We start from the raw sequence: 12,340 nt of genomic DNA on the forward strand, positions 1-12,340 counted from the left end.
AAAAAAAAAAAAAAAAAGTATGTTTATATGTAAGATGTGATCAGCCATCAGGCAGTTGACATGCATAGTCATTTCTAGCAGTTTGAGTTAGTTATTACTGCTTTTAAGCTTGTTAGAGGGCATCAAAGACAACTATTTATGCAGACTTTCTAGCTTTTAACCAAAATCGATGGGAAATGATTTGTGATGTACATGTATAGGTATTTTTCAAACGTCATTTTTCAAAATCAAGATATTCAGGCAGTGGAAAAGTAATTATAGAACACTCTGAATGCCTTGAAGAATGAAGTTGAATTGTTAAAAATTTCTCTTAATTTGAACACGACAGTATAAGTTTCATTTTGTGTGATATCTCTTGATTATTTGTGATGTATTAAACAATTCCATCTCTCATGTAGAATCAGTGGAAAAGGTTGGTGTTCGATACACATGAGAGCTGAGTCCTAGGTTTTCAAACTGAACCTTTAATGCTGGAAGATGTTTGTCTAAGGAACTGATCCACCCTCTGCAATGAGTAAATGTCAAGATGAAAATAAAATCTGTGCCCCCCTCTACTGCATAGTCCATACATTGGAACTTTTCCCTTCCTTTAAATAGCCAATAAAATTAAATGTCATCAGCTAATCATTCTAGGTACTCTCTTTAAAACCTACTTAAACATCATGTTTAAACAGAAAAAAAAGGAAAAAAAAATCAGGCAAAAATAATTAAATACAAAAGGAAAACTTTATCAGCAGTCTCCCTTAGGCTCTCTTATGAAGCCATGTAGAAATATGTGCTGAACTTATTAACAGTCTTTATCAGATATGGAAGAATATCAGATTCACAGATAGGTAACTTTGTATGATCGGTCTTGTATGAATTCCTGCAAAAAGTAAGGCCAGATATAACGTACAACATGAACAGTGGCTCAAATTGTATAATTCCCAAGGAAATTTTGCAACAATTACTGCCATGCACAGCCTTCCAAGCTAGCTGCTAGAACTGAAAAAAAACTAAGGAGAATTTTTGTGTCATCTTGTTTAATTTCAATTATTTCCCACTGCTGTAGACCTCCCTTCACTTTTGAATAGATCATTTTGGTATGAGTCCTGCTACTGAAAATCTCTCCCCTCCTTTTGTGCAGAGGTTCCCTTCTTTATGTATATGAAAAGTCCCGAAGAACAGCAATGTACTTTTTTTCCCCTGCACTATGACGAACATTTTCAAAGCTTACTTGACCTCAGAGGTTTTATGGTTCTATTCTCTTTGGAGGAAAGTATTGATGTAGGAGAAAAGAGAAAGAAGAAACAACAGCCAATAACTGCATTTTCAATGAGATAGTGTGCTTCTGAAAACAGCAGAAAATGAGAAAAGAAAAAACAACCGATACTGTCCAAAAGCAAATAAACTGAATGATGGAAAAATTTTAGCAAAAGGGAAAAACAGACATAAAGACTTGAAAAAAACATAAATAATAAGTTGAGGTCAATAATTTATCATGCCCAGTCCCAACTACAAAAGCAAAAAAGAGCCAAGCACTCAGAGACAGGTTAAAAAGAAGAATAGAGGCCTTACTGCAGGGAAGAGGAAAATGAATTCCCCAAAACAAAAACTTTTGTTCATAAAGGCACTGTGTACTCTTGTATGTGGTGGCTTTGAGGAGCTTCTCAGCCAAACAAATCAGGTTAGCGTCTTTTTCACACCTTCATTTAAGTTAAACAAGACTGAAAAAGACTTTAGCAATTAGAAGGCAGCTGATTCAAGACGATCTTTCAGCCTTAGCATCTTAGAAGGGTATGCTTTAATCATAATGAGAAAAACAGCAATGAGAGATATCCACTAAGAAATAACAGAATACCTGGATTTTGCTTGATGTTAGGGAGCTTGTCCCTCCACAAAAGGATGCGTTGATAACGTTTATTATTAAATGACCCATCCATAACACGTTGTGGAAAAAATCTGCCAGGAAGATTGAGAATATTCATTACAGAAGCTGAGTGAAGCTTACTGAAAAAAGGTGACTTATCTGATACCCTTCCCTGATCAGGGATTCTCTGCAGAGAGGCAGATGAGCTCAGAGTTGAGTGATTTATCTGTAGCTGTCCTAGAAGTATTCACATTTAGAATTACAAATTCCAAACTGTCTCCAAGGAGTTCCGTCTTGGCTGACCCTCCGGACAGCAAGGAGAATACATTCTGTTAGTTCAGACTGGCGTATCAGGGGAGTGGGAATGGTCAGCTCTAATAACTAATCCCAGCCCAATCACAGCCCTGTGGAGCAGTGATATGACCAAAAGCTGGGAGCACCTAAGAGTCAGCTGCCCGTGGAACAGCTACGACCCTTGGTTTGGCTGGCTGCATTTTTGAAAGGGTGCTGCAGATTTCCTGATGCTTGCCCAGAACTCCCTCATCTGTCTGGTCTGCTGTTGGGTTGGTGATATGTAAATTCCAACATTTGTTTAAAGTCCTCATGCTGCCAAAATGCCTTTTTTATAGACTTAAAAACCCTCTGTGATTATCCAAAATTTAATTTAATTTTTGGATAGCTTTCCCCATGGCTTTTCCCTCTATTTTCTCTATTTCTCAGTATTAATCAAAACTGCATACTTTGACACTCAGCAGATTTGTTTCTTCTTTTCTCGCTTTTCTGTACTTCATATGGTGGATATTCGCCCCAGATCTTTTATTTTCTGTTGCACTTCTGCATGGGTCCCACATATGTATTTGCCATCCTCAGGTTACCACCTTCTTTCTTTAATCTTTTTTCCTTATGTACTTTCTGTGGTTTATTTCTCAGTAATCTAGTTTCTTGTGCTTGAGAGCCAATACTGTAATATTATTATTACCATTTATCTGACTATTTATTCCTTTTACACTTCACAGCCCTGTCCTTGGGACAGACTGCCGCTCACAACCAGCAGGTCTTTACTTCTACTAATCTAAAGATTTCCCTGCTTTCCTTACCTGCTGTTGCTGTCAGCTTTGAGTGATCATTTCTCCTGAACGTGGTGGGACATGCTAAGAGCTTTGTGCTGAAGCAAAATGTGCGATACGAGGACAAGCACATGTGCACCCCTTGAACCTGCTCAGTGAGACGCTCACAGTCCCTGCATTATGTGGCGGCCTTCTAAATGGAGACTAGAGTAGGACTGTGATGTTTGGCATCTCCAGAGCACGCGGTCTTTTTCAGTGGAGTCTGCATGAATCTGGGTGAGCTATGCCTAAACTGTGAATTGTATTTACAAATATAGGTTTACTAATATGATGGCCAATGAAACGCTAATCTCAATTAAATGTTTGATACACGAACATCAGAAATACAGCTATAGTAATAAAAGTAGCATTGTAAAAGTAATATCCTACAGAACAGATCTGCTCCTTGTGTATACTCAAAACCACATCTGCTTAGCTTAGTGACAAAATGAATTTTTTCTGTACTCATTAGTAACATAAAACTAATGGATTCTGCTCTGATTCTCTCCATAGCAACTGAATTCCCTGCCAGTTCCATTTACAGGACTAAATTCCTCTCCCATTTCATTCGGTACAGTTTTGTTGAGAAGAGTGGGACAGCACAGCAGTAACCAAATGAGAGCTCTAGGTCCCAGTGATTGCAAAGGTGTAACTTAGGGCTAAATTCAACTTCCAGATTTTTTCTCATTTTTTTGTTAATTGCTGCTGGTAATGTACAAGCCAGAAGCGCACAGCTTGACGTTCGAAACCTGGCTTCTGTTTGCAGGTCTGGCATTTGGCACAAAAAAAACATTATACTGTAAACACTGCAAATTTGATCTGGAGGCCATTGAGATATACCAAGTGTGGAATCCCATAGTGCCATTTTAGACAGACTCTTATTGGAGTGAAACTGCATTTTTAAACTGTGAAAGCTGATTGTTTCTTGCTGCAATGTTTATTTTGTTCCAAACATTTATGATTCAGTGGGAGCAAGAAACTCAGAGATAGCTCGAGATGCTGTGAAAGAGTGCACCTGCAGAACATCTTTTAAGTACCAGTGTTATTTTAGTCAATAAAGTCTTCAATCTTTGCAAATGGATAAAGATGTGCTTTCTCCTTGAGAGAAGGAAGTGCACACAGCATCCAGAAGCATAAATGAGAAGTAAATCATTGACACAGTCATTTGAAATCACATTCAAGTCTCCAAAATGTCAGCACCCTCCCTGTTTGGGTTTGTCTGTCCCCAAAAGAGTATTTTGTGAGCTTTGAGAAGTGAGACTTGCTTACAAATTCAGAAATCACCATGTCGTATGCATTGTTTTTGCTATACCCTTTGTAAGTTTATAGCTGGAAAAATCTGTTTTGATCATGTTCTGCTTAGTAACCATTTCCTGAGCTTACCTAATGGTATCCTAAATCTTGGACTGTTTCCATCCTTTCCTCCAGCTGCTTCACTGGAAGGCCATTAACCACCTCACTCCTTTCCTGCTTTAAAGAAACCTTTTCTAATTTCCAGCTTTGAATTTATTCATGTCTGGCTTATAATCATGCATTCTTGTGCCAACATTGTCGCTTATCTTGAATAGCTTTTTTCCTTCCCTGATGTATATATAAAGTGCCATCATATTCCTGCTCTGCCTTCATCTTCCTAGGCTAAACATCTTGTTAGGCGCCTTTTGTCTTCTCTTGTAAGCAAGGCCCTACACCCCCTGATTATATGAGCAGCCCTTCTCTGCAACCTGGCAGAGCTTTGGCTTTTGTAACATCCAAACCATATTTAAAGTATACGAATGTGAATCCAGCAACTCCCTGAGAAAATTGTTAATTATCTATGCTGTTTAAATGTCTGCCTTTGTTAGATTAAAAAGCCCTTTGCTATCAGGAATGTCCCGGTGCAGACCCTTTTAAAATGCGAGCGGGCAATGGAAAGCTTCTTCTCTGTATGTTGCACAGGTCTTATTTCACTGCTTCAGATTCCAAAAGACAGAAGCACAGTCCCGTACTTGTAGACAACAAACGTATTTGTGGCACGCCGTGCAGTGTTTGGGAGCTATATACACAGGAGAGAGGCTTATAGGATACTTAGCATTGCTGAGGGCAGTAGATCACAAAGAAACCTCTAAGAGGTATGGTACAGACAAGCCTACATGAGACTTGAAACAAACAGGAGCTGAATTCGACAAGTACAATTTTTCAGCAGATACAGACAACTGCAGAAACCTGAGAATTGTAGCAACCTGAAAAAAGCCGAACAATTCCCAGTAAATCCATTCACTTTTCTGAGAAAGAAAAAGAAAACACGGAGGCACGAGCAGTTCCTAAGGAATTATGTTTGACTGAGTTACTGTTCATCAGAGGAGGTATGCGAAAGGGCTGTGTGTTCAAGCTTAGCCCTTTGCAATAGCAAAGCAAAAAGTATTAGCTTAAACACTTTCAAAGTAGTTAATTGACCTTTTACAGTGGTTTAAGCAAACAGATTTTACTCCAAATTTGCAGTGAATTTGGACCGTGCACATAATCAGCTTGCACAGCTCTGTTGATGAGTGCTAACTCATTAAGCTGTGATAACTTGCTCACTTGCAGTCGTCTGTCCACACTCTTCATGCTGCCTTAAGCAAAATGCCATAGACATTTTATACTGGAAGAACATTAATGTTCTTAACATGTTGCAGAGAAGAACTGGAAGGCTTTTAGCGTTGGCTGAATGCAACCAAGGTATTTCACTTGTAAGCAAGTTAGGATTTGACACAGAGAAAAAATTTGACCATTTTTGGAGCAACAAAAAAAAGCCTATTTTCCCTATCCTTCTTCCTGGGTTTAGGATATGGCTGAATTTCCTACCTCAGCAGAAATTAACAACAACTTTGTAGATCCTACCACTGCATCCAGTGAGATACAAGATTTATCTCATGGTGTAAAGACACTACTGTAATTTAGTTGATGAAGGTCAGGCAAATGGAGATGATGTTCAAAGCTCTCGGCAATCTCAGGAAGAAAAGGTTGAACCAATTTCTATATTTAATCCATGTAGCAAAGCTTTTCTTTAGAAATAACTGTATTACCTATGCCTATTTGGCATAGGAAGGATTAGTGATGCTTAGTTCATCTGAAAGTAAGGCTGCCCAGAACAACATATGCAATGAAAATGTTAGGTACTGGAATCCAGATCTTCATTTTTCTATTTGAGAATTGAAAACTATAGCGAGCATTGTGTATGATTACAAATTATACAGTTTAACTATAATATGCTAGAAGACACTGAAAACAGTTGGTAGTCTTTTTTTTTTTTTTTTTTTTTTACTGATGGGAATAAGGTAAATATTACTTCCTCAAAAAATATTGAGAAACAATATGAAAATAAACTCTTATCATGTTCTTGCCAGTGAAAGACCAAAGGTAAATACTTTGAAGCTTGTAATTCTAGGTAGACTTGTCTGTGTCTCATTTTTGGCTTGATCTCTAGCATTTTTCGATTGACTTTTATCAAATTCCCTAATTAAAATCATAACGACTTCTTCGTTTATTACAGCAGCGTGACTTTGAAGCCAGGTCTATGCACCTAAAATTCAGTATGATTTTTGAAATATCTAACAGTTGTGCCCCTTTTTAAAGCAAATGTAGAATGTATTCTTGTATCACATAATGTGCATTTATTGAGCTCAACTTTTTAACAATGTAGAACCCTGCACTTAAAACCTAGCTTGTTTTGCAGCATGAGAATTGTTGTCAAAGCATACTTAGCAAACTCAGAAAATATCCAGGCAAGCAATAGTGTACCTCAGAGGGAATCTTGTAAAACGCAGTGATGTTCACCATCTGTGCTATACTTCCGCAAGTTAAGCTGATTTAACTGAGGGATATCTATCGTCTATAGAACTGGGACTTGTCCCTTCCCTGCCTTTCATTCAGCACATTTGAACTGCCACTGAACTGTGCAGTTTCCCTTTACATAAAGGGCAAATGATTTGCATCAGTTAGATCCCCAACAATTTCTTTTAGAGGGCACGCCCTCTTCTTATGGTGTGTACCCACACTGTGTGTGTCTTCCACGCACGTTTATTTTTGCAGCACAGGTGTGCACACTTGATGCCAAAAAAACCTTTCCTATGTAGTTAAAAGAACGGAACCCAAACTTGCAGAGCAAGACCTATATCTTATTTCTGTACAATATTTGCAATAATCTGATGATCTTCATGTCGTCTGTGCATCTGTCTTACTAAAGAAAGGAAAGCAATTATTATTCTGTTTATTCGAACTGTTTTTGCTATGAGTTCTCAAATCTGTGCTAATGAAAAGTGACCAAGATTGTCTGCAGCATGTCACTCCTGTTTTGTGCACCGTTTTGTTTTCTGAAATGCCACACAGTAATGGTAAAACATGGACAGATAAAATAGTATGTTCAAAAGTACCATATATGTATTTGTACATTTGTACAATGTATTTATATACAGATATATACTTTTAAAGCTGCTGCCTACATTCAAAATGTATCTTTATGAAGGTTTCTTTGTATTTTACAGAATATGCGAGAGTTGACAAATTGGAAATTTATAAGAAAAATCATAAACATCCTCACAATACCTGGCCAATTTTTCTATATTAAAGTACTAGAGAGTGCTCCTGTGCAGCTATAGAAACAGCTTAGGTATCTTCTAAATGAGTCAATAATTTTTTTTCCCTAGGATGTAATTGGAAAAGCACTGCAGTATATTGGAACATATGGTGAGCTCTGCAACACAGAGCAAGTTGTGGCTCTGATTGACGAGGAAATGTGTATCAACTGTGGCAAATGTTACATGACCTGTAATGATTCCGGCTACCAGGTAAGAGCACAGCTGTAATTAGCAGGAAGGCACAATCAGTTATCTTTCTGCTGCTGGGAAGAAAGAATCCACCTTCTGTTAATGAGCAGGTGGCAAAAGCAGATGTCTAAAACACCGCATTTGCGCCCCAGTGTGCTCCCAGGCTATGCCATATGAGCCCTGTCACAGCCGTTTGCACCGCAGCACCCAGTGCAGCTTCTCCTGGGGGGCTACACAGGGATGGGACCGCATCTCTCTGCTCACTCTGGGTCACTCTCCTGGCCTCTCCCTAACCACAAGTGGGAACGGAGTTCTTCCTGTGAGGAAGAAAATGAAGGAGATCCATGTTAGAAGGGTCAGATGGAGACGGGAAAACTCTATGGAGACCTGAGAGCAGCCTTTCAGTATCTTAAGGAGGGCTATAAGAAGGGGACAAGTTCTTTAGCAGGGTCTCTATGGAATCTGTTGTGCATTAAACAATGATTTCTACAGTATTTTTTCCATTCATCACATTACAAGAAAGATTTGTCAAAGACAAATACTTTAACTGGGCAGTGAGTCTCCTCAGAACACCAAGACCTTTTGTTTTTCCTTAATTCAGTTTAATCAATATTGTCTGATGACTTAGTTAACTACATACAGCCAAAGAAGGAAGTCTTCCCATCTAAAATCAGCTCCTGTGATTAAAACAACTGTCAGAACAAAGATAGACATGGTTTTTTTTTCCATTGATATGAGAAATCCAATGCTGCATTTCTACAAGATTAGATGCTTAGAGTAGTCTTTACCTAACTTTCTTTTTAACACTGCAATCTTCACTGCCTTGCGTCACATTTCCCAGCAAAAGGGAGACTATAGTTCTTGGAGAGCAAAGGACCGTGTCCATATTTAGTGCAGCTTACTTCTCTATAACTAGATAAAATCAGTACCAAAGGCACCAAAGTGTAAAAGCCTAGGAGGTTCCTAGCACAAAAAGTATTTTTCCTTACATGTTTAAGGAAATGGCAAATAAATTAATTGCAGAGAATTGCGAAGGAATTCTTAATTGCAAAGTCAGAAACCCCTCACACCTCAAAATAGCTGCTTATATTTGTTTCAAAATATCCACACTGCTCAGCAGAGCTACCATCTTGTAGGGCTCCCACAGAAGAGCTTTCCCTAACTTGAAGGTGGCACTGCAGTCCAGGACTCCGTCTCTTTGAACTCCTTAATGATGCACATTGTTACTGGGGAGAAAGGAAGGAGTCCTAAATACAAACCAAAGTTTTCTTTGTGTTCAAGCTGAATTAAAACACGCAGATTCAAGGTGTTTTGTACCTACTTTGTGCCCTCGCTTTTTCTGCATCCGTTTCATCAATTTGTCCCCTTCAAAACCCCGAATGCCACAGGCATGCCCTGGACCCACCTGCTTGCTCCCCAGCTGCTGGCAGTACTTGGGGACATTTGCAGGCCCAGCTTGTTTGCAGATAAATGAGAGTTTGGTTTCCAGGCCTGACCTTGTCTTCCTAAAACTCTTAGATTTTCTACTGTTTATTTTTTTAAAACTTTCCTAGGCTTTTTTCTTAGACACTGAAGCTTTTGTGGTTTTGTGATGCTTTTGTTTATGTTTTTAATTGCCATTTCCATTATACCGGGAGCTTATTTCATTGAGACTTCAATTGTTATTTCACATTCAAATTCACTTATCACACTAATTGGTAATGAGGATTCACTGCATGGAAATGTGAGAAAGAAAGCAAGCTCTGCCTGCCCAAAACTCAGATAGTCCTTTCGAAGACTTGCAAAGGAAAATAATCACAGAAGGCACAGCATGGTGTGTTTCTCCCCACTTTTTATTAAATTGCTTGTGCTTTGCTGACAGTAAAAACCAAAGAGCCCAGAGGTACTTGCTGTCAGCACTGGTCTGCAGCTACCGGTGTGTGCCGGTGTTCCGTGGCAGAGGACTGTGCTGACGCTGCCTCTGGACAGGGCATCGTCCCTGTGAGCCTGAGCTGCAGGGGCCGGAGTCATCCATTACAGCCTGCCCTAGAGGCTGAGATGGCATTCCTAATTGCAGAGAGTCAGGAGGCTTCTTCCCTCCCGGCCCAACAGTTGCTATAGCTGCAGCACCGGAGCGCACCAAGATGTCTCCAAGAGCTGCACTGCAGGAAATGCAGGCACTGAAATGGGAGCGGTTCTGACCTTTCCCGCAAGGGGCATCAATAACGTGCACTCCTGTCCGCAGGCTATCCAGTTCGATGCCGAAACCCACCTGCCCACGGTCACAGACAGCTGCACGGGCTGCACCCTGTGCCTCAGCGTCTGCCCCATCATCGACTGCATCCGCATGGTTCCCAGGACCACCCCGTACGAGCCCCGGCGAGGGCTGCCCCTGGCCCTGAGCCCCCCGTGCTGAGCCATGCCGGTCCTGCGCTGCCTCACCGCCACTGATCTGCCTTCTAATTAAACCTCAAAATCAACCTTTATGGAAAAAAAAAGTGATATTGGGAGTCATTACAGTAAACTCTCTTTTTTTTTGCATTTATTATTTTTATGACAATTAGGTTCTGAAATTACAGAAAGGCAGCAATTAGGTGGTTGTAGCTGTCAGTTGTCCACTGCCTGAAATGTAACTTTTTCCTTGTGATTCGTGCCATAATTTCAAAAGTCCTCTGTAGACTGTTTAATCTCTATGTAATTTCTGGCTGCAAATATAATTAAGAAACCATTTTTAATGAACTACAAATCAATGTACAAGCTAACTGTTTTCAAGGAGGCATTTTGTAATTAAACATTACATTTCGTTTTAAAAGAGTTTCTTAGAAGATGTAATTAACTACACAGCATTCAAACAAAGCGATGTTGCTTCTATTTTTCTATGGGAAGAAATGAAAGGGAATTTAAAATAGGATTTAAGAACTGGATTAATCACTTTCAACTACTACAGCATATGGTAGTGTATTTTTATAATCCTTTCTAATTCTTTCTCACACCAGTCACTTAATAAGAATAAATTTGCTGTGCACTGACACATGCTGAACTCTTCAGATTCGGTGTTGCCTGGGTAGCATCATCCTTACTTTTCTCCCCCAGTGAACACTTGTGACATCTATCTACAAACAGTTAAACCAGCTTATTGCAAAGTCCGGGTTTCATTTTAGGATTTGGAGAAGGGACAAGAAGGGACAACGTGTTTTTTCCAAGCTCATCCTCTAAATAACTTTTTAATTGTGCCAATTAATGTTCCGGAATGTACATGATACAGGTCAGAGATCTGATTAGGTGCAATTGGAATACACACCCTGCAAACCACGTTTGCCAAATGTACGTGTATAGGGCAAACTGGCAAGATGATTTCCCCCATTGCCAATTCTTCATACTTAGTGCTTATGTATGGTTACTGTGATTTCACAACCAAAAAGAAGTACGGATTTGTCTGTCTTACTGAACAACATCTCAGTATTAATCCATTTTTCATTCACAGTAGGAACTTTCTAATATGAATGTATTGCTGTCAGCTTTACTCCACTTAAGAATATAAAGCCTTTAGTTTCATAATAATAATAAATGATCTATTCATTCAATTTCTTATATCCTATATTGCAATCGGTAAAAGCTTTGATTAAAAATATTCCCTAATTTTCCTGGTTTACAATTTGTGCACCAAATTACAAATAAATGTTGAAACCAACTTGTTGGTGTTGGTTTTTTTTGTATTACTTACAAAGCAGAATTTTATTTCAGAGACTTGTCAGGTGGTGTTTCGTGATCTCTGTAATGCACTCCAGGAATCATTAATGATTAATTTACGTGTACATTATTCCACTAATTGCCTGTAGTGCAGAATGCAGCATGCTCTTTGCCCCTGTTTGGTGTTTCTTTGTCTCCCATTGACGTGTCTTCCTTTTGCATCCTTTTTCCCACACTTAAGGCTCACCTTGTGGCATCTCTTGGCAGGTTCAAGCCCAAAGTCTCCACTAATAGCTTTGTCTTCATACTTTTCCTCACAGTTGTGAATTTTTCACACTTGAGTAGTAACAGATACTTGTACTGATTAGAAAATATTTGCCTGAAACTCATGTCAAGCTCTTGGTCTTCTGGTAGCTCCTTCTCTCACATGAGTAATAGGAGACTCAGAGTAAGAACAAGTTGTTTAGTGAGTGTTCGGGGTGAGGTCTGGGAGGTCTCAGTCTTCTTTCTGAGAAGCTGGTTGATAAGTACTGTGCTCTTGAGCAGGGCAGGAAAAAATCAAATCCAGATTTTCTGCAGGTAGCTCTTACGTGCTCAGTTAGCAGACACAAGGAACAATGTCTATCCTATCGCAGACTGTTACCATCTACTTCTTACTTTGTATATCCTATAGACACTGTCCCTTCCTCTACTGAAAACATCACATCTGGTAGCATGGCTCCTTCAAACATGAACAGTGCCATGAGACCTCATTCAATTAACTGGCTAAACATAGGAACTTTTACATCACAAATGTAGCAAAAAAATCAGAGCTTTTCTTGTGATAATCAGTATTCCCAGGATATCCAGTGTTCCTAAATTGCTATAAAGTTATCTTTGGAAAATTAGTGATATTCTGTGGGTCAAGATGAGAAACAATTCCCCCCTTTTTT

The 12,340-nt window shown here is 39.3% G+C and overlaps 1 long non-coding RNA gene across 1 annotated transcript; it reads left to right on the plus strand.

Moving 5' to 3' along the window:
• Positions 1-2,897: 2,897 nt before the first annotated feature.
• LOC104912270 lies at positions 2,898-11,409 on the plus strand. Its single transcript, XR_794519.3, has 3 exons — positions 2,898-3,192; positions 7,620-7,760; positions 9,964-11,409. It is a non-coding gene; the product is annotated as an uncharacterized LOC104912270 (long non-coding RNA).
• The last annotated feature ends 931 nt before the right edge of the window (positions 11,410-12,340 follow it).

The sequence above is a fragment of the Meleagris gallopavo genome, chromosome 10 (genome assembly GCF_000146605.3).
Source record: "Meleagris gallopavo isolate NT-WF06-2002-E0010 breed Aviagen turkey brand Nicholas breeding stock chromosome 10, Turkey_5.1, whole genome shotgun sequence".
Classification (NCBI taxonomy): Eukaryota; Metazoa; Chordata; class Aves; order Galliformes; family Phasianidae; genus Meleagris; species Meleagris gallopavo.